Here is a 24,067-nt window from a genome sequence, read left to right as displayed (position 1 = left end):
TGATTCTCACTGTGATGATTGCTGTGTCTCTTCAAACTGTGTTTTGGCCTTTTAGTATATCATGTAATGTTTTCTTAAAAGCCAGCCATATGTACTGTGCCGAAGAGGCTGCTATAAACAATCTTTTAATAATGTAGAGGTAAGGTACGGGAAGAGGAAGTGTTCTACAGTCCTATGATTAACTATCTATCTTTTAGTGAGCTTGTGCCTCTGGACTAAACTTTATACATGCTTCCCAGTCTACTTCTCCCCACCCCTTGGGACAGGATGGCTAAAGTGGGCTGCAGCTGACTATTTCTCTTCCTCCCAGGTCAGTTTGGCTCTGATAAAGTTACAGCAGGTTAAACTCCAGTAAAATAGTTTTTCCTGAGGGTGGACTTTGTTAAGGGAACCGAATGGTCTGATTTATTTCAAAATAGTTCCCTTGCTTCTCCACCTGCCAGCAACACAAGGGGATTTTTCTCTAGTATTCACTGTGAGGACCTGGTAGAACACCAGGAGGCAACAATCACAAAAGTGTGGGGCTCTCCCTATGACTGTGTTCCCCTGGAGATTTTAACCCTCAGAGTCGGCCCCATCAAGCCTCCAGCAACTTGTCAATTACAGTTTAGGTTTCACTATCCTGACACTTGTTCCTGCTCTTGGGTTTCTGTTGCAGTAAATCGTGATCTCTGTGATTGCCTGTTGATCTCTCCAATTTTGGGTACAGCGATTAGCCCTGTGACCTCCCTTCTCATATAGATCTAAGAAGAGTTCTTGATTTTTCATTTTTTTTATCTTTTTACTTGTTAAGAAAAAGTGGTGACTTTCAAGCTTCTTAGATGCCAGTCCACCCCCAGCCCCAAAAAAGAAAGTCCATATTTTCTCTTATGTTACCAGAATTTATAAGTTTAATATTCTATTCTGAAGCCATATTTCATTTTTCCGTGTGGACATATTTATATTTTAAAAGCAACTATGGTGGAATTAAGGAAAATGGTTTCAGCTTCTTTTTGTCCTTTCTCTTCTCTTTATGAAAACATGCTTCCTGTTTTTTATTTGATCACTTATTCATACTAAAATGAAAATGACTGATTTAGTCTATTATAAGCATGAGGAACAAAGATATATTGCCTTAATTTCAGGCTCAAATCATACTTTGGGACCACAATCACTTATCCAACATTTTTGTATTTATGTTGTTTTAGAGTTAAGATTTTTTGAACTTTAGAAAATTTATACAGTAAATATATTCTATGTAACCTAACAATCCCAGCAGGGCTTGGGGCAGAGCCATGTAATCAAAAATATTTCTTCAATAAAGTATATAATCACACTAAGTGGCATAAATCAAGACTAGAAATCACTTCACATCACTTCAATCCAGATTTTCTTGCCCAGAAGGTACCCAATTTACCAAATTATTTTCAGTTTTCAGAATATTTTAAATGTTAGACCTGTAGATATAGGATTATGCAATAATATATGATAATTTCCAATTTGTAAGCATAACTTCCATTCAGTGTCTTGACTACTTGTTTTTACTCTTACATAGCATGAATCTGTATTTTCCACTTTCATATAATACCATTGTACACCCATTACCTTTGTGAAAGCTAGTTAATTGCATAATGAGTAATATTTATTTTTATGTATATCTACATTTTATTGTTTAAATTTACTTTTATTATGGTAACATCACAAAAATAAATTTATATGGTGGGTTAACTGAGTTGACTGAGAATTAGTAAATTTGTTGAAGTTCAAATTAGGTGCATTAAGTTTACATGTATTTTTCACATTTATTATCTCCAGTTGAATTCGAATGGAAGAAAACCACTTTGGAATCATATACAATGCCACTGCTTCGTTACGTTTCTGGAAAATTATAGGCAGCATATTCTATGATTAAACACTCAGGATCTAGAGTCAGAAACTATTTAATTTCATTTCTGCTTCTTAGATAAACTTTGGGAAAAATAAATCCTTCAAGACTCAGTTCTTTTATTGGTAAAAAAAAGAGAGATGACGATACTAATTACATGTTCTGGGTTACTGTAAGTTAAAATTGAGGCAAGGCTTATAAAGTGTTCAGCATAGTTTCTAACAGGGACTACAATACATTTTAGTATTACTGTTAAAAACAGAATATCCTCTTAGGCTAGTTCATAAAAAAACAAGCAAACAGCATGGATATTTATGAAACCATCTGGGTATATTTATGTATAGAGTTGACTGCATTTGTTCCAAAACATTAGCATGTTTTTGATTTCTAAATCTTCTTAGTCAACTAAATCAAAACTTGGTTTTAATGTGAATGAATATCATTATTCTAATATTCTAAACATATTCTAGTATTTTATGAGGTAGCATAATGAAAGTATGGGATAAATAGATCAGTTCACTTTTGTTGCGTATACACCATCCCAAAAATTAGTGGCTCCAAAAAAAAAAAAGCTCTCATCAGTTTAGTGGAAAATGGAAAATCTCAAATATTTTTGTAAACTGAATTTTATAATATTTACACTTTCTTAATTATATAGACCAATACATCATAACAAAGACACTAGAGATTAATATTCAATATTCATTCTACATTATAATTATTTTTAAATTAAAACGCTTTCCTTTCTTACTTGGAATTGGAAAATTTCTAAATGACGGCGCAGCATAGCTACGGATTGCCTGAGAGTAAAATTAAAATAGAGCAAATAGAAGTGTTCTTCTTTATTGACTTAGCTGCATCTCTGAGCCTAGTTTGTCTATGAATCATTTATCTTTGATATCAGCATATTGGCATTTCCTGTATAAACAAGAAAACTCTCTCTTTGATATGAGATGAATACTGCGTTGATATTCATAGGGGTAGATTCACGGGGGAAAGGGGTTTGCAAAGCTATTGAATAAATGCCTGGTATAGTTTCTGGTGTAGATACACCAAATTTGATGCTGAAAATTGGTCTTGAGTAATGCTTGTGACTCTAGACTTAACATGTGTATTTAAGACTGTGTAAAGGCACAGAGATAAATACATTGGTTTCATTTCCTATTCTACTGCAGTTTATCTCTCAGTTTTAGTAAGAAAGAGGGTTTGCAGTTTTAACCTTCTATGGACAAACTCCAGAAAATAATGCATACAGAAAGTGTTATATTTTCATCTCCTTTTGCCATGCACTTGTTCCTCGCAATCATTCCTGCTGACCCTTTACCTGAGTTAACACTTCTCATGTATATCCTGTTTATTTTTAATGTTTTTAAAATCAGTCTCTCTCTCCTTCTTTCCTTCCTTCCCCCTTCCCTCCCTCCCTTCCTTCCTGCCTTCCTTTTTTTTTTTTTTTTTTTTTTTTTTTTTTTTTTTGCTTGCTTTCTTCTATTTACTATTTTTGGAGGGATGATTACTTCTTAAATATTTATTGGATATTGTGCTTCATTAAAATATAACTACCTTGGGTACTATATTATAAGGCAGGGTTCTCTAGAGAAACAGAACATATATTAAAAAGCTTATATATATAAACTTTTAAAATATATATTTATTTATATATAAAGAGAAAGAGAGAGAGAGAGAGAGCATGTGTGCATAAAAGATACCGAGCTATTTCCTCAGTTAAAGTCCGATAGCCAGAAACTGCTGTAAAGACAAGAGCCAATTATTCAATTTGAAGGATGTCAGACAGGAGAACTTTCTCTCTTACTCAAAGGAGAGTCAGCCATTTTGTTTTATTCAGACTTTCACTGATTGAATATGGCCCATCCACATTATGGAGAGCTTTTCTCAGTGTATTGATTTAAATGTTAATTTTATCCAAAAACACCCTCACAAAAACACCCAGAATACTGTTTGACTAAATATTTCTTCACCCCATGGCATACTCAAGTTGATATATAAAATTAATCATCAAAGATATCATTCATTTAAAGACCTTCCCCTGCCTTCTGTTTTTTTTTTTTTTTGGTTTTTGTTTTGTTTTGTTTTGTTTTGTTTTGAGACAGAGTCTCGCTCTGTTGCCCAGGCTGGAGTGCAATGGCGCGATCTTGGTTCACCGCCACCTCCACCTCCCGGGTTCATGCGATTCTCTTGCCTCAACCTCCCGAGTAGCTGGGATTACAGGCATGTGCCACCACACCCGGCTAATTTTGTATTTTTTGTAGAGATGGGGTTTCTCCATGTTGGTCAGGCTGGTCTCGAGCTCCACCTTAGGTGATCTGCCCACCTCGGCCTCCCAAAGTGCTGGGATTACAGGCATAAGCCACTGAGCCAGACTGATTAACAATTCCTTTGGGACCACTACAGGATGTGATGTAACTTAAAGGTTAAGAATTAAGGCTCTGGAGTAGGAGTTTCTCTCTCTCTCTCTCTGACACTTATTGGTAGTAACATGGGAAAATTATTTAACATATCTATCTCTCCATTTTCTTGACTGTGTAATGGAGTAAAGCTGTGTGACCTCAGGCTTAAAATTAACTTTTCTGAGGCTGTTTTATCAAGAAAATAATAATAATAAAACTATTGTCTATGGTAGTTCTAAAATTTAATTATAATTATATACATAGAGAGATTCATAATTTTAACTATCAAAATTAATTGAATTTATATTTTATTATTTGGTACAAAAATGTCTCATATTGAGACCGTCCCCAAATAGCTCACAAGGGGATAGCTATAATGCCCTTACCTTGACACAAATTCAATCTGTAGCCCATTTTTGACTCCCATGTGTATTTTCTTTTAATACAAAATTATTTTCAATTTTGAATTTAAGAGAATTGTTTGAGCTTAAGTATAATAATCTACAATGTATTCTATAGCATGTAATCTAAATTATTCCTAGGGTTTATTCTTCTGATTTGAAATCTCCCTACTATAACTTGCTCATTAGTTAGGTTAGGCTAGTGTTTTAGTCTAGGGCCAATCACAAGACAGATAAAAACTGCATAATAATTTGATGAGGGAAGCTTTAATATAGTAATTATTGAACTATAATAGGGGAGTAACATTAAAGATGTAAAGAGAACTCTGAAGGGCTTTGTACAGCTGTATGAGACTACATAAGAAAGGACAATTTAGAACTGCCCTACCACCACCACCTCCAGCAACTGGGATTCAGACCTCAATGGAAAAGGTACAGTTTTAATCTACTGACTTGTAGGAAAGTTCACCTACCAGTCAGAGTAGGTAAGCCAAGTTAACCTATAGGCCAGTGCTGGTTCAAAGTTGTCATGAAAGCAGGAAACAGCCTTAGGTGCAGTCGAATGGAGACTGGCTGGCAGGCAGGCATAAAGGAATCAAGTGTTAGGAGCCCAGTAGCTGGCAATGGCATGAGGCCTGCTGGTGTGTAAGGTTGGGAAGCCTGCAGGAAACAACTCTTCCAACACAGTCTTCCTGAAGTTGTGTTGTGCTGGGAGTGCTCAGAGAGATACTGGAATGGAGTTGGTGATAGTCACCAGGCCCCAACCTGGGCTGCTGCAAAGTTGCTGAGGGACAGTACATTCTGGGTGTGCAGCTGGGGTAGGATGACCCTGGATGTGGACACACACATTCTCTCTCTCTGTGTCTCTCTGTTGTCTCTCTGTCTCTCTCTCTCTCTCTTCACTAGTGGAGCACTCCAGAAACAGAAAGAGTGGTCCCTTTCTCATGTAATATCTCTCTCCACCGTCTATTGATGAAAAATAACATGATTCTCGCTGTTAAGAAGAAACGTTTAGAGTCTAGGTCATTATGTCAGAGCCAGCACCAGGGAGTGAATTTGGAGCTGAGAGGAGATAAATTGGTAATGGGCACAATCTTTTCCTCTGGTTACTCAGTTTCCATATGCATTCTCCTATGCACACACACACTTGAACTACTACAAAACAATACGACAATGCCAAACGATCCAACTAGACTACACTGTAGTAAGAAAGAAATACCTGTCTTTTATTGGCTCATCAAAAATATTATTTATTTCTTCACGAAGAACAGGAGGTTCTGCAGCACAATTATCTTTCAAGAATTAAGAACTTAGGCTGTTTCCTTTTAGAACTTTGTGACCTATGTGTACTTGGTTTCTAATTGTGAAGAAAGAGGGAGGATGGAAAATGCTCATTCTTAACTGCTTCGATAACAAGTGACACATCCTACATTCCTTCTTTTGATGTTCCATTGCAAAAGTTTATTGTGTGACCCCACCTAGAAGCTTTGTGGCTAGGAAAACATAAGGAGTATGTAGATACTTGATGAGCACCAGTGGTTTTTACCACAATTTATCAAGTACAGAAACATAAATTACTTTTGATGCCTCAGAACACACAATAAATTGATCAAGTGAAATAAAACTGAGAACCACGATCATATAGTATGCATAGTTCTGGTGTTTTCACAACATGCCAAATATGTTATTTAGCACAAGACAACAGTGCTGTTTCTGACTTCTACTTGGGGATTTTAGTTCCCTTGAGCTGTTATTTATTGCAAAACATTTCTCATGGGTGTGTCATTGAATGGAGGCTTAGTCACTTGTTTTCAAGAAAAAAGAAATAGGATTTGCCCTTTTCTGTTGAAATAATATGACAACAGAAAATGATTTGTAACTGGCAAAAACAAAAAATAATGAATTTAAAATTAGCTGTGTGTCAAAGCAATACATGTTTACTTCAAACTGTTTTTGAGTAAAAATATTTGCAAGCAGAGAGCTACTAATAAGAATGAAATTAGAACAAAATATTTTAAAAATGCCTGTATATTCTGACTTTGCTGTGCAGGTATCCCCAGAGTACACCTCGCTACTGACTTTGCCCTGCGGATTCCTTAAGTCACACTTTATAAGCAGATGGCTTCTCAGTAGACTTATGCTTAGTTAAAGAAATACATGCTTTAACACTTCTGGATTATCCATTTTAATGTAGGATAGCATCTGAAAACATTTATCTAAGAAATATAAAAATCAATAAAATAAATGTATCTATAAAAATAACAAAAAATATAAACTAAAAATACATGCACTGCTTATAGGGATGGCAAAATAATGGGTGACTTTTTTTCTTCTTGCTTGCACTTTTATGTATTTTCAAAATGTTTTTTGTGTATTTTACAATAAACATATTTTGTTTTATAATTGAAACAATAATAAATGCTTATGTCAATGTGTGCTTTATGTTTTATGAATGTATTAAACATTTGAAAAATCTGACCGATATTAGAAGACTTATGCCCTGGTACTGATTGCATGGTACAAGGGATTTTACTGAAACCAATAATACTGTTTTGGATGATTTAAAAAAACAATTGCAAATTTACTAACGAACGTATTACATGAATACTTAATACCATTAAAGCATACATTCAGATTAATTTGGCCTGTATGTATGTGAATAGGGCAACGATTTTAAAATATTGTCTTATTTTATCATAAGCACTGAATTATTCTCTACTTATTTATGCCATTTTTATTTTTATTCTTCAATGAAGTTTTGTAATATTGTCTCAGATTTTTCCTTTACTAACTTTTATATTTATTCCAAGAATCCTCATAGTTTTTAGTGGTCATTATGAATGGAATGCTTTTTGAAAAGTATTATAATGTTTTCAAGTTAGTTGTTTCTGATATTAAAAAGTGCTATTCAGTTTTGAAGATTGTGTTTATATCATGCAAACCTGCTGAACTCTCTTTTCATTTTCCATATTTGTCTATAAATTCTCTTGAATTCTTTTTGAAGACACACATATTTGAGATATAATGATAATTTGGGTTCTTTCCTTCTGATCTTTATCTAACTCATCTTGTCTCATTGTGTTACCCAGCCCTTCTAGTAAAATGTTGAAGTAGTACTCATTATGTTTCTCTCGTCTCTTATTTTCATGGGAATACTTTTATAGTTTGATCTTTGACTATAGAACTTTTGTGGGGTCTTGGTCTGTATTTTTTACCACATAAGGTATTTACATTCTATTCCTACTTTGCTAAGAGTTTTTATCACATCCAAATTTTATATTTGATTCTTTTATGCATTTTTAATATGTTCATATGATTTCCCTATTTTAATCTCTGTAAACTCAATTTGGTTGTGCTATGTTCTTTTTGAAATATATGGCTGGATTTGGTTTACTAATTACTTACGACATTTTATTCCTAAGTGAAATTGGTCTAGAATCACCCAAACCCATAGTACTTTATCTAGCTTTGATGTGAAGCTTGTGCTAACATAAAAGAATTTTGAATCTTACAGGTTTTTTCTTTACTTAGGAATAGTTGCATCTGAGGTCATCCATTCTTTCAGGATTTGGCAAACTCACTTTTAAAATGACCTGGAAATAGAGTTTATTATGTATGTATATTTTTGAGTATATTTATTACAGCTATTTTCTAATCAAGAGATTGTCAAATTAGGGCCTAAAAGCCTAAAAACCAAATCTAGCCCACTGCAAGGTTTTGCTATAAAGTTTAGTGAGAAAAAGCCACACTCATTTTTAAAATATTGTCTATGGCTGTTTCCATACTACAGTAGCAAAGTTGAGTAGTTGGGGCAGAGACTATGGCCTGTAAGAGTAAAGTGTTTAGTATCTGGCTCTTTATAAGACAAAATTTTCAATCGTTGGTCTAATCAACTATTGAATGGAATTTGAAAATTATTTTGCTCTATAAAGTTTTCTTATTAATTGGAATTTCAAAGACTTTGCCATAATGTTTATTTTATTATTTTATGATACAGAACGTGCAGGGTCTCTCTACTAATTCCTCATATTATCCTAAATATTTTTATAAACAATTTTGCTTATTCTTTCTTCCATGAATTACTTAGAAGTTTAGTTTGTTTATTTTATAATTCAGAAACTTAGGAGATATTTAAAACCTGGCTGCCGGGCGTGGTGGCTTACGCCTTTAATCCCAGCACTTTGGGAGGCTGAGGCAGGCTGATCACGAGGTTAGGAGATCGAGACCATCCTGGCTAACACGGTGAAACTCCATCTCTACTAAAAATACAAAAAATTAGCCAGGTGTAGTGGCGAGCGCCTGTAGTCCCAGCTACTTGGGAGGCTGAGGCAGGAGAATGGTGTGAACCTGGGAGGCAGAGCTTGCAGTGAGCCGAGATCTTGCCACTGCACTCCAGCCTGGGTGACAGAGCGATACTCTGTCTCAAAAACAAAAACAAACAAACAAAAAAACCTGGCAATTGAGCAAATTTCTTCCCATAAAAGATTAATTATTTGATATTTTCTGTCATTAAAATCAAAACTAATAGGTATAGTAAAAAAGACGGCATGGAACTGAACTAGAACAAATTAACTCTTCTGAATCCTAGTTTTATTCTATGTGTTGTAAGAATTACAACAGTTACCCAGTTGGCTGTTTTGACTATAATAGTGTTGTGTTTTACCTCTAACTTGGTTTAGGAGAAATCTCAGACTGACTCATTAAGTCTCACTCAAGTACAAACGTAGGAGCCTTCCTCAAGTCCAGAAACCAAAGACGTAAAGGTCTACTTTGATGGTGAAAAGTGGCAGTGAAATTAGGCAGGGATCTATCAGGCAAAGTATAGGAAAACAACTCTCTGAATAGTCAGCTGGTATGACATTGACTGCCATCAAAGTGAAGTCCTCAGTGAAAGCCACTAGAAATGAAAATTTTTGTATTTCTTAGGTCCTGTTGGTGAGTGTACTTATTCAGATGGAGCCTAGACAGTTTGTGAACACTGATTCTGCTCTTACAGAGCTTCTTGGTACTGGCACTGAATGGTGTGCCTTAAAGTGAAGGTAAGTGATCCCTGGATGGTGACTTTTCTCCTTTCCACAAGCTTTCTATAAGTCTGGTCTCGTCCTAATCCAGACCAATCTCCATTTTTCTCTTTATATCCCTTGCATCTTTTCTCATCTCCTCACCTCCTTTAGAGTCCCTCAATGGGCAGATTATCTCCTTCATCATTTTTACCTAATATAGTTATATTGCATAAGTTTTTACACGTCCTTGAGCCCTATGTTTGAAATCCAAAAGTCAAGAATCATCCTTTGTTTCTGTGATCTTATGTGTCATCCTTTCTATGAGTAGTGAACATTCAAATGACTGGCTCAATGAGGAGGTGGCCAGAAGATAGAAAGGAATACTGTGAATAGAAACCTCACCAATTAAAATTTCAGAAGTATCTTACTCTGTGAGGATTAAAAGAGGCTATGAATAGACAGTGCTTACCACATACCAGGTCTCAATGTAACATCAATTTTCTACTCTAAAGGATAATGTTTTGCGGAGTTGGTACTAAGATCACAACTTTTGTTTACACCTTGCCTGATGCCTTTGACTTCACACTTTACAACCGCAATTCAACATCTGCTTATTTGTTGCCTGCCTAAGTCACATTTTTAACTCAATTCCATTTGCCAGCTAATCTTCAATTTGTAAGCCAAAGAACATGAATGAATGCACTTATGCATGAGCAAGATGTGGTAAGGATAATGTAGACACTGATTAATTATTCTCACATTAAGTGGGAAATTTCTCTGAGTATACTGTCTGTGATTATACTAATCAGTAAGGCCACGTTTATTTGAGGAACTGCATTCAGTGGGGAAAACTTGATTCCAGAAAACAAATGGACTGTGTAGACAATAAATTTAGAATTAGAGATTTGGCAGCATAATTTTAAAATTATCACAAATATATAAACCAATAAGATATGGTTTCCATAGGGTGTACACTTGTCAGTGTGAATAAATATACACTTTTCCTGTGATGATATTTATGACATGATCGTAGAAGCTGACTGTAATAGTCTTAGACATCTAAAGCATTTCCCCTATAGGAGGCAGTTATTCTGATTCTTAGGGTCTAGGGTTGCTAGTTACCTCAAACAAAAACAAAGGAAATAATACAATTTCACTGAACATCTGTAAAATGTCATGATAGCAGCAGTCTCTTTATAGGTTTGTTTTGAACAAATGAAAATTTGAGAACCTGGGTATATTAAGTGGCACATTTATTTGAGGTATTTAGGCCATTTATATTTAGAGAAATTATTGATACGATTGCGTTTACATTTATCATCTTGTTTTTTGTTTTTTTTTTTAAATGTACTCTACTATGTTTTCTTCCCATTATTCTCTTTTTCTCCTTCTTTTTAATTATTCAGTATTTTTAGTAATTCCTTTCTTTGTAAGCTATTAGCTATAACTTTCTGTTTTGCTGTGTTAGTGGTTGGTTTGGGTTTGTATCACACACCTTTAAATTGTCATAGTCTACTTCACATGATATTATACCGCTTCGCATATAGAATGAGAACCTTACAACAGTATACTTGTATGTCTCCCCTCCTAGGCTTTATTGTCATATATTTTACTTTTACACATTGTAAACTCTACAGTATATTGTATTCTTGCTTTTAATAGTCAGTTATCTTTTTAAAGTGGTTTAAATAATAAAGACATTTTTAAAATATTTACTCAGTTATTTTTGGTACTCTTAATCCCTTTGTGTAGACCCAGATATACATTTATTATTTCCCTTCAATGTAAAGAATTTTATTTAATGTTTCTGAGCATGTTCATCTGCTTCTGATGAATACTTTCCATTTTTGATGTATGAAAATGTCCTTAGTTCTTCATTTTGAAAAGTATGTTTACTCAATGTAAGAATTCTAGGTTGACAGATTTTTGCTTTCAGTACTTTAAAAGTGTTATTTCACCTTCTTCTTGTTTATATTGTTTCTGATGGAAATCTACAGTTATTCTTATTTTTCCCTCTGGACATGATTCTTTTTCTGTAACTGCTTTTATGATTTTTCTCTTCTAATTTGTTTTGTACAATTTGATTATGATGTGCCTTGGCGTAATTTTCTTCTTGTTTCTTGTGTTTTGAGTTTATTAGCTATTTAGATATGTGGACATAAAGTTTTCCTCAAATTTGGAAAACATTTAGCTCCTCTTTAAATAATGTATCTGATCTCTCTCTCTCCCATCCTCGTGGACTCCAACTGCAGGTGTTAGGCTGTTGCAGTTGTCTCACAGCCCACTGCTGTTCTGTTTATTTCTTTTAATTATTTTTTCTTCCTATGTTTCATTTTGGATAATTGCTCTTGCCTACATATTTTATTTCTGTAATCTTTTTTCCTGGAATGTCTAATCAGCCATTTATCTTAGTCAATGTATTTTTCATCTCAGACATTTTCATTTTAATCTCTAAAATTTTGATTTGGGTTTTTTTGTATCTCACTTGTGTCTACTTAACTTTTTTAATGTGTGAAATATAGAATGAATACTTCTCTCAATATTTTTGTCTTTAATTCAGTTCTACTATTTCTATCAATTCTGGGTTATTTTAAACTTGGGTTATTTTAAATTCTGGTGTTTTTTCCATATTTTGGGTCACATTTTTCTGCTTTTTGCATGTGTGACAATTTTTAACTGGATGCCAATTATTATGAATTTTGCCTTCTTGGGTGCTAGATATTCTTGTATTTCTTTCTTTTTTTTTTTTTTTCTCGCTCTGTCGCCCAAGCTGGAATGCAGTGGCGTCATCTCGGCTCACTGCAAGCTCCGCCTCCCGGGTTCACGCCATTCTCCTGCCTCAGCCTCCCAAGGAGCTGGGACTACAGGTGCCTGCCACCACGCCCGGCTAATTTTTTGTGTTTTTAGTAGAGACGGGGTTTCACCGTGTTAGCCAGCATGGTCTCAATCTCCTGACCTCGTGATCCGCCCTCCTGGGCCTCCCAAAGTGCTGGGATTACAGATATTTTTGTATTTCTATAAATATGCTTCAGCTTTTTTTCTGGACTTCAGCTGAGTTACTTACAAAAAGTTTAACCTGCTTTGGTCTTGCTTTTAAGATTTGTTAGGCAAGACCAAGCACTCACAGGGGATCTTCTGCATATTGCTGGAGTTTCTTTGTGCAGTTCCCTCATCTTCAGTAATCTACTTTTGAACTTTAGCCAACTTGGTGACTCCAGACTTCTAGCTCAGTCTCTTCAACTCAGGCCGCATGCTGGGTCCTGCCTCAGTTTTCTTCCCTGCACTACAGCCTAGAAACTACATGCAGCAAGCTCAGCCAATAGTATGGCTTGACTCATTTGTTCACCATCTCTCAGGGATCACTGTCCTATGTTGCCCAATGATGTTCAATGCCTTGATAAACGTATAGTTTATATGGCAATAAAGGACAGTGATCCCTGAGGGATGGCAAACAAATGAGTCAAGCCATATTGTTTCATACATATTATATATGTGCATGTATGAATATATATAGATATATATTTAAATTTTAGAAGTTGTTTCAGTGGAAGACTTATTCCATCTTGGTCAAAATAAGAATCTCATGTAAAATTTCTGATTTTTTAAAATAGAAATATTTTAGGTTGAAACTCAGTTGTCATATGTATTTGGAGAAATGCTATCAACTTGTATACATATCTTGTAGTAAAATTTATCATAGCTAACTTTAGCATGAGGCTATAGGTAAAGAAATATTTATCAATTATCAAATATTAAATATTGAAGTAGGTTTATTAAATAATGTTAAAGAAATGAGAAGGAAGAAAATAAAAATAACATTTGGAATATTTTTGGAGTCAGTAAGCATGACATTCTCATTCGCTTATGTTACATTTTAGCTACAATTATAAAATTTATACTTAGGTCTTCTTTGCATTTAGAAAAATATCCAATGTAATCTAGCCTAAAGAATGGAAGAATTAAAATTTTCATTTGGGCTATTATTTCAATTTGTTTAAACAACATTGATTAAACACTGTTTTTAATATTATTTTAATGCATAAAAACAAAAATAAAGAATAAGACTATATAAGTTGACATTGAGAAAATAAATATAACTGCTAGTTATTGCCTGATTATATTTCATTTATAAAAACAGAGGTTAAGTTAATATACATTTGAGGAACACAGTTGCTATTGACCATGGCATGTAGTCTCTGCAGGATCTGGGGACTAATCAAAGGAAGAATTGCCATCAGGTAAATAGTGAAGACATTCCAGTTGGAAGTAGATGTTAGTGAGCATGATACTTTATTTATACTACTACCACAGCCCCTGGAATGGTAGTCTGACCAAGAATATGGTGCTCAAAGTATCCTTATAATAAATTTTGCTGAATAAATATTTCTCAATTTACAAATGGACTAAACACACTGTAAGGTAAATGGATGTGCTTTGGTCAAGAATAGGTGGAGGCAGACATCCAGGCCTGCATGACTCAGCAAGTTAGGAGTGCAGGTGCACAACTCCTCTTGTTATATAACTTGTTTGTGTAAGCTCATACTTGTCTCGAAGCCACTATTTTTTGTAAAAGGTATAACTGTCCTGCTGACACTGTACATGTGGCACGTGCCCTGAGAGAGAAAGAAACGCGCTGACCCTATAAAAGACAGCTTGCTTCTTGCAAATGGACAGGAGGGAGCCAGGAACTAGCAAGTGTGCCGGAGAGTGCAGCGGTATGTGTGGGAGTCATAGGAGCCTCAGAGCTGGCTGCTAAGAGTGGCTGCAACCAGAGCAGACAGCCGAGACAAAGGCAGATGGTGTAACAGAGCTGCTGAATAAAACCACATTTCACCTGCCCATGGCCCCCCTTGAGTGTTATTTCATCTATCCTCCACTCATCCACCCACTCCCCTCAGACCTCACCATGGTCTGGAACCTGACACTTGGCATGACATACACAAAAACAGTTGATTTGTAAAGTTGTATTACAAATTTTTAAAAGTTTATTAAGCAAATAGTTAAATTAATAATTTGTTCAATATTAACCTCAGAAAACTAACGAAATTACATATGTGTGTATATACACACATAGACACACACACTTAATACATGGAGTCAATGGAAGTATTTTAAATATATATGTAGCTACCATTCATAATACTATTTATACAGGAAAGTACATTCTGGTAAGTAACTTAGGACACCAGTATTTTATTCTTCATAAAATTATTAGAGTATTGAGGACCATTATAGTTATTGGGAGTGGGGAAGATAATTACATGAGAGATAGCCACTTTTGGGGAATTATTCACTTATTACACAACCACATATTTTAAAGAAATATGTAGTTGCATACAAGAAAATTTCTCTGTTAGTTGCCTATTCTCAGAAAGTTCCAAATTGAAGAATAAAACAGAAGCACAAGTCAGAGATGCCAGACAAGAAACATGCTCCTCTCCCTCGTTCCCTTTATTTTCTTACGGGTATGTGTGCGTTGGGGGGAATCTTTGCTTACAGCTTGTTTTAATATGAAGACATGGATTGGGAAAGGATGTTTGATTAAATCACAAGAAAGAATGGTGACGATGATTATTATCACTGGCTTGGAAATTTAAATGTGAATAGGTAGATATTTTGTTCTTTTTCCAAAGGTATTACATTATTTGAAACACCAAATAAAACCTAATATTTGTAGAGTTCATTACAGTTTTAAGTCACTTTCACATATGGTATCTCATTTGATCTTTAAAACCCATTGCTTGAGAAATGGAAAAGTTGATTATCATATGCATTCTATTACTCATAAATAACATAAACTATATGCACTGAAAGTTCACTTAACTGCTAAGTGTTCAAGGTATCAGCCATATAAAATTGCAGCAATTTCAGTTTATTTTGTCATGGATACCCAATTGCTTAACATATTAAAAATCACTGAGCCTTAAAGTCCTATTTAACTTTTTAGAGCTTGTGCGATATATTATTATCTGTAGTTTATTTATTATGCCTTATTTATTTAACAAAATGCATAGCAGTGAAGCTTTTTAAGGCCTCCTTCAAAATGAAAGAGTTCCACAAACTCCAGTATAAAATAAGATTATGGATTATAATGGCAATAATAGCTTCTGCTTCTTCCTCTCTACCTTAGTTACTAAAAACTTCCACTTTCAAGGCAGTTGAAGAATTGGTTTACTATTTTTTTAAATATATTTTTTCATACAGTGTTTCTTAGAATTCATTTGGTATTGCGTTTTCTCGATTCCTTTACTTTTTCCCTTATTTTCTGTATGTTTGCATTCAATTTCAGTAGATATTATTTATCATTATTCCAGTACTCTTTAAGGAGGATTTGTCACCTACATGCCTTTTTCCTGTCTATGACAAATAAAAACACCTCAATAAACCTGAGCTCATATCCTGACCTAACAGTTGAAAAATTAATGCCATGGTTCTGGCTATTTAATCGAATGTCTAGTTTATATACATAAATTCTGAATAAATAAAAGGATACAAAGGGACAAGCTTAATGATATTAAATCCAAGACTTCTAATTAATGGACAAGTTACAGAGAAATGCTATGGTGTGTAAGTTCCTCTCTTTTGTGTAAAAAGGTTATCCAGCCAGGCAAGCCTCTTAGACTAAGCATATTAAAGTCAACGAAGAGGAAAGCATAAGCATTTTAAAAATACAACTTAAAAAAATGGCAGGGGGGGAAATTTTGTACTTCTGAGTGGTGCAATGAAATGATTGGAAGATTCTGCAGTTTCCACAGGCAAGAGGTAAAACTACCCCCGACCCCAGCCCAGTTAAATTCTACCCCAACCTGCCAAAGCAAGGTGTGTGGTAATTGCTCCACTGAGAACAGAGCAGGGATGAATCCGCTTCTGATGTGTTTTATTGCGATTTGCATTTTTCTGCATTGTAATTAACAGGCTTTAATAAAACATTGATTTACATGCTGTTACAAAGTGCATTATCTTTCAGGCTTTAAATTAAACGTTTCTGCATCCTGTGTGTTGGTGGGAGTGGGGGTAGGGGTGGGGTATAGATTAGCTTGATTCTCTGCCCTAGGGAAAAAGTATTTTCTTCCCCATCTGGCCCCTCTAAATGCAAAGCCTTGGTTGAGCTTTTTTGTGTGTGTGTGTTTGTGTGTGTGTATGTGTGTGTAGTTTGTCACTCTCTAATTTCTGTTAAATTTCATAAGACCTGACAAATTTGCATTTACAGAGCTGTTAGATAATGTTTAGCACTTTTCATTTTCAAAGTGCTTTATAAATATTAACTAATCAAAGCTGCCAGCACACCCATGAGGCAAGGAAGTGTTGGTTTGTTGTTCTTTTTATCTTTGTTTACCTTATGTGAAATTTGTGAGATTACTGAATCTCTCTGTCTCTCTGTGTGTGTAGATACACACACAAACACATATGTGTAAATATATATACACATAAATTTAACACAGTGTTAGGTAGCTTTTTTTACTAATAGTAAGGATTGTTCCTTTTCTGGAATATGAACATGGAGGCCTGTGACTTGTTACCAAGTATAGCCTTGAATGTATGAATTACTGTATTCTTTTCTCCCTTAGATTGTAACCTTCATTAGTTAGAATAAGGGCCATTGTTTATACTTATTTTTTTCTCTTGCATCATAGCTAACCTAATACTGTTTCCATTTATTCATTGACATATTTCAAAAACATTTAATGAGTGCTTCTCTATTCTAGGCATTGTATAAAGCACTGTGAAAACAGCTAATAAGTGCCTAAATTCTTCTCTTTGGGAGTATACTTGCTGGGTTGAAGTAGAAAATGGATTGCATACTGAGAATGGTGTGAGAATATCAGGTAAAGGAACAATGTAGTGAATATGGATAGGGTTAAGAGAACTAACCAGCAGACCCAGGGTCGAGCAATAATGGGAAGATATCACTTACCTCAAAAACTAGAGGGATAAGAGCTAGAGCTATGAAATAGAATTTACCCAAGAGATGTGTTGTTAGAACAATGAAATCTTTCCTAGGACTGTGACCAAGTAGGAAAGGAGTGGAGAGAAGAAGTACTCCTAACTCTCCATTCTCCCCACCTTTTATATCCTGTCAAAGCAAACTATAAGCAAAAGATAAAGGGAGCCTGGGTGATTTGGCTCATAGAGGTCAGAGGGCCCATTGTCGGGTGTGAAAGGGTTGTGAATTGTACAGACGCTGACAGAATACCCAGCAAAAGAGTCTTACAAGGAAAGCATACATTTATAAATTTGTGTATATATGGAAAAAAAACACAAATACATTTCTCTGTGTACACCAGAGGTGGAGAACATTATTCTGTCTGTAGGTATTAGGGAAGGCATTAAGGAGAATGTGAGCTTTGTTCAAGAGATCTATTATACCCATGATGACTATAATTAACAACAATGTATTATATACTGAAAAATTGCTAAGAGAGCAGATTTTAAGTGTTATTACAAATAAATGAAAAGTATCTGAGGTAATTCATATGTTAATTAGCTTGATTTAGCCATTCCACAATATATACATATTTCAAAACTGTACACCATGAATATATACAATTTTAATTTGTCAATTAAAAAACAAACACAAAGAGAATGTGAACTTTAACCTAGACCTTGGAAGTTGATATTTTGATTGAATTACTTGGATTGTGAAGTCTCGGCATTGTTTTACTGGTTTGGAAAGGGATAACAAGAGAACAACTGCCCTTTAACTTGAGATGTCAATTGACTACACTTTCAGATGTGTACATCACTGAATATTGACAATGACCCACATAGGTTCTATTCTGACCGTTTATTGAGCATTTTTCTTTTAAAGAAAACCATTAATAGTAAAATTAAAATTAATCCCTTGGAATATTTTTTTAACCATTGCATTTTTTTTCTTTTCCTTAAATATTCTAGCATAATTTGGATAAATTTAATTATGAAAGCGAGTGTATTGTAACAGCTTCCCCCGGAATATTATCTAAGATCCAACATCTAAAATTGGTGCTTCCCTATCCCATTTCCATTTAATTTAATTAGTAAAGCCCACTGGATAAAGAATTGCTAGTTTTATTTATTCAACTAAGAAATTTCTGTAGAAAAATTGACTTCTCTATAGTTTTCAACCAAACATCACTTTGAAATCCATCCAGATCTTAATTATAGTACAAGTTTTTCTTGCCTACTGTGCAAATGAAGCTGATTTATGAAGGCAGGGGAATTGAAATAAAGAGTTTAATACACATGGAGCCAGCTAAATGGAAGGCCAGAGTTGTATTACTACTCAAATCAGCCTCCCTGAAAATTTGCAGGCTAGGGTTTCTCAAGTACAGGTAGGCAGGCAATGGGGTAGGGAATGGGTGCTACTGATTTGTTGGAGACAATATCATAGGGGTGTGGAAAATGGTGCTCCTGTACTGAGTCTGCTTCTGGGTGGGGCCATCTGGTCATCAGAAATGCCTGAAAAGACATCTCAAAAGGACAATCTTAGATTTTACAATAATGATGTTATTTAGAGGGAAGTTGCAAATCTTGTGACCTCTGAAATAATGGCTGGTAATCATTTAACTATGAATTCAAGCACCTCACATCCTCCTAACCTGATGACATTTTGTTAATTTTACAAAGGCAGTTTAGATTTTGAGAAGAGCTATTATCATTTAAATAATAAATTGAATTTCTCCCAAAGTTAGTATGCACCACACCCAGGAACCACTGAAGGCAGTTTGGTGGTTAAAGACATGATAGAGTTGGTTAGGTCAGGTCTCTTTTACTGTCATAATTTTTTTCACTGTTTTTGAAAAACAATTGCAAAGGCAGTTTTAATAGTCTCTTTTGGGGTTCATCATGCCTTATTCTTAAGGTGAGAGCTACAGAGATGGAAAAAGACTGACAGCTGTTCTAACTTCTTCCTGCTGATAGAGGCTGCAGTTGGGATAGGGGTTGTCTCCAAGGTAAGAAGAGTGAAACCACTTTGCAGCTGTCTACATGTATTCATGGGTGCCAGGTTGGTGGTTAACAGAAGACTACAAGATAATGAGTCCTAATATAAGGAATAAAATCCTAGTTTCAGAAGTCCTTGTAGAATTGTTCTGAAGCCCTCGTAATCCAGGTATATAACCCCAAGAACCAATCAGACATGGCGTCACTAGTAGAGAGAGATTTGGGGCACAGGTTCTGAGAAAGACAAATTGGAATAAACAGGAAAGAACAAATTTAAATGTACTGTGTCGTATCTTTTTAGTTAGTTTTTAGTCCTGAGAATAAATCAGTTCAAACAGCCATGTCTCATTCTAGGTAGTGGCATTGCAGATGGGCTGGGCCTCTGTATGTGATGAAGGCAGATTTTGAATAAGGGGCATTTCTATGGAAACAGAAGAAAACCAAAGCTTAATTTTGGGTGCAATCTATCCACATGTTAGAGGCAAAGCATCTCTAGTTACAGAGGAGGAGGGCAGTAGCAATAGATGCATTTTTTTCTTGCTTGTGTTACAAGGAATAAGCTTCATCTTGCAGGACCTCAGAAAAAAGGTAGTATCAGTTTCATTGAGTCTAAATCAGAAAAATGGAAGAAAAAGTTGAAAGCATTAGTTTGGGGACTTGTAGGCAAGAAAGATTCAGGATTTAGTTTGAATTGCAGAAAGTAATAAAGATGCAAAAATAATGGACAAGGCTAGAATCTAACAACAGATGTACTACAATTTTTTCTTCTGAAACATAATTTTTTCTCCGGTCCCCATTTTTCTTAGAGACAAATCATAGTTAGACAAACTTATTTGCAAAATAAGTCTTAGTCTTATTATATTTCACCTGATTATTTGCATAAAGTGGAGCAAGAATAATTATTTGTCATATAAGCTCTTTGTAAATTGGCTTTGTTGGAACTTTTTTTATAAGCAATCTTAGATTAGACCTTTTAAAGCCTCGAGCCCACCCACAGATTTATCTGTGCTTGTAAGTCCTCTATGAATTGGGTAGATGACTCTCTTCTCAAGGTCCCAAGGTAACCTGGGGTTCATAGACCTGTCAGAAAATGACATTCTTTACTTACCACAGGTACAGGGACTGCATAGACAACATATAATAGTAGTTTTCCAAAGGAGCCTTTTGGTTGTTGTTCTTTTTTTTTTTTTTTAACTTCTTTTTCTAGAGCCTTTAGATAAAACCAAGTAGCTTTAATTGGCTCTGTAAGTCAACTTTGATTCATTAAAACTGTCTTTTTATATCTGAAAGTATGTCATTCTGGTCAAAATCTGGTAAAAAGAACCAGTGTCTCCAATGGTGTCCTGTTACAAGAGAAAATAAATTCTTATTGAACTTATGCAAATAACTAGACTGCCATAAATTAAGTATACTTACAAATAGTTTTCAAATTCTGGAGAAATCAGGTAGAAAAAAAGAAATATGCTCCAAATTTTTCTCATAGGCATATACTTTACCCAATTGTTAAAAGCAGTAAATAGATCAAAAGAAAAAGGGTTTCTAGACTCTGCAAAATAAAGGAATTAGGAATGTTTTAAATAAAATAATAATGAAAAGATTATTTGGCTCTTTTATTAGTTTGGTCTATATAATTAACTCCTGTTATGCCTGATATTGGGCCAGCAGCCCAATATCAGCTTTCCACATCATGAACACATCAGCTTTCCATGAGTCCTAGAAGTTCCTTTTTTCTCCTCTATTTCAATGACAAAATTTCCTAAGTTATCAGAGATCTGCATTGAACAGATACCCACAGAGTCTTATGGCTTGATTATAAACCACCTTTTGAAAGGGATCAAAACAGGACAGTTATCTGTGGATGACAAAAGTCTTAAGGCAATGACAGTTAAAGCCATAATCAACAAGGAAATCTGGTCATCTCTGTGACACACAAAAATTTAACGTAACAATCATAATTATTACTGATAACATATTCCTAACATATAGGAATCTTATACTATTTTGGAACAAATAGTAACAACACATTTATATGATATAACCCAAAGAAAGTTAAACATCATTTTATATTTGATGATGTATCCTATATGGTTTTAATATTCCAAATAAACCAAATATGTCTCTTCTGGACTTCAGGGAACCTAATACTTAAATGATGAATGAGGTCAAAAAAGGACTGAATTTAGAATTTGATTTTGGAAATTTGTCATATATCAAAGGTTTAAAATACTTGATATCACAATACAGAATCCAAAGTCAATATAAGTTAAATTATTAGCCAAAATGATACTTTAAAACTTTTCAAAGTTTTTTAAAGCAAAAACCTTTACTCATAGAAAGGACAGACTCAGCTTTCCCAACAAGACCCAATAAAGACAGCAGGAGGCCAACTGAATTTGTCTCATCTCTCTTCTCTCTCCCCTCTTTTTCTTGTCATTTATTCAAAAGGCAAACAAAAATCTTTCATTATCTTTTAATATTATATGAAAATATTGTTAAAAAGAGAAAGACAAATTTCACCTTTGCATTAACTCAATTCCTAATAAAACTTTGTAAACAAATATATCCAATCTTAATCAGTTTGACCATGTGGCAATATTTCCATAAATCTTTTATAATACTTTACAATTTTCTGTTAAAGAGCAGATTAATGCTCTAAGAAAACCCTGTTACTGAGACCCACGAGCTCAGATTCTGGTCCTGCATCAGTGTGCTTTTATTTTGATGTTAAATTTATGGAAAAACTAAATAATATCTTTTTAGTTTTATCCAACTTGTTCCACATAGAATTTTTTTAAACAACATTACTCTTTCCCAAGCCTTTTACAACTTGCTTAAACCTTCAGTTTTATCCTATATTTTTTAAATATTTGAAACAATCCTTAATTTCTCTTAATGAGACAAAATTACTTTTAAAAACAACATGTTCCTATACCTTTTTATTAATAACACATAACTCTTATTTTAAGTGTAAGCAGTTTTAATTGTGTATCATGTGTGAAGCCTATGACACAGGACAGAACTGCAGATAGTGTCAGCCTCTTTCCATCACTGGTAGGGAGCATGGCTACTCCACTGTCCCCAGGCATTACCTAGAATCTAATGGCTCCAAAGCAGCCAAGTTGAACAATTATTAAAAGTCATAGAGCAGTGTTCTAACCTTAGAGCATCTAGCAAAAAAATTGTACCTGACCTGCCTCATTCAGACAAAATGTGTAAATTTTGGAGACATTTTAGTTTTACCAAAAATCTTTAAAACTGTCTTTATTTTTCAAAGATTATTAGAGTGACATGAACAAAAAGGCATTTAGGTTTTTATTTTCCTGACAAAATATTTTATTTAAGCACTTATTATTTTTAAGCCAATTAATTAGAGCTTTTTCATATATTTTGATAGTGAAACATCAAACACATGACACATTCAAGTACACAAACAAACCGATGCAGATTTGGTAGAGTGATAAGATTTGTTATTTGACTGTTTTTAAGTTTCTCTTTCTTATGTTAGACCATCAGTCTCTTGATTACCTGTTCTAGGCCCTAACAATTGTCAGGCATGCAGTTCCAAATTTGCGTCTTTAAAAGGATAATTCTTAAGTGAAGCAAAATAGAAAATTCATATTTTATTTACACCAAGGAAAAATGGTATGGGTAAAATTTCAGTCAAGATGGCCAGGAAAACCAGACACTCTTACACATGGAGATTTCCTTAAAGATGTAAGTTTCTTGACTAGGTTATTGGCTTTAGGATGGAGTCTTTTCGGGAAAAGGGTCAGGAAAGCCCAGAGTTTCTAGGGCCTAATTATCAGGTATAGCTGGAAGGCAAAACAGATCCGCAAGATAAAGATCTAATTTTTACGGCAAACCCTGGGGCCCCCCAAAAGGGAAATGCTATGGAAGAAGATAGTGCAATGCTTTCACAGTGTATCTTATTGAAAGGACATTTCCTCTAGGCTGCTGGGCAACCCAACAGCAATCAGGCCACTCTTTAATTAGCTCATACTCTATTCTATACTTTCTCAGTATCCAAGAGCATGCTTTTCTTATTTAAACACTCAAAGAAAGGAATGTCATCCTGGAGTAATAAATAGCCACTGTAAGCAACTACCATCAGCCATTTTTAAAAGTATAATTCTTATCTAACTATTATACATCAAGGTTGATTTTTCTCATGATGCAAAGTAATTTCTTGTTCCCCTGTCTACAAAAGTCAAAAAGATTGGATACAAGAGCAAGGAAGAACATACAGGAGTAAATGGGAAACAGAATTCAGTTGTCTGAGAAGTTTTTACAAAAGAAGAGCAGGGGATTTAAAACAATATCTGTACACATATATCCCAAATATAAACATTAATTCAGTTAATTTTTAACTACAGAACTCTCAGAAGAAAATATTCTATTAGCAGACGTTAGCCAGGACAAACAGCTGGTATTTCTGGCTTTTGAATTTTTGACCACAAGTAACCTCCCATGTGA

At 34.5% G+C, this 24,067-nt stretch overlaps 1 protein-coding gene across 7 annotated transcripts in view; it reads left to right on the top strand.

The window, feature by feature from the left end:
• The window catches only part of LOC129397422 (ATP synthase subunit a-like), a 903,826-nt gene that overhangs the window by 711,948 nt on the left and 167,811 nt on the right, over positions 1-24,067 (top strand). For 2 of the 7 annotated variants that reach the window (XR_010111626.1, XR_010111628.1), the window contains one exon: positions 9,597-9,709. The exons of the other annotated variants lie outside the window; for them this stretch is intronic. The gene's annotated coding sequence lies outside the window, so the exon portion shown is untranslated. The remainder of the gene's footprint in view (positions 1-9,596; positions 9,710-24,067) is intronic. 7 annotated transcript variants of the gene reach the window in all.

The sequence above is a fragment of the Pan paniscus genome, chromosome 2 (genome assembly GCF_029289425.2).
Source record: "Pan paniscus chromosome 2, NHGRI_mPanPan1-v2.0_pri, whole genome shotgun sequence".
In the NCBI taxonomy this organism is placed as follows: domain Eukaryota; kingdom Metazoa; phylum Chordata; class Mammalia; order Primates; family Hominidae; genus Pan; species Pan paniscus.
The sequence above is the reverse complement of the archived record's forward strand: the minus strand, read 5'-3'. Positions and strand labels throughout refer to the sequence as shown.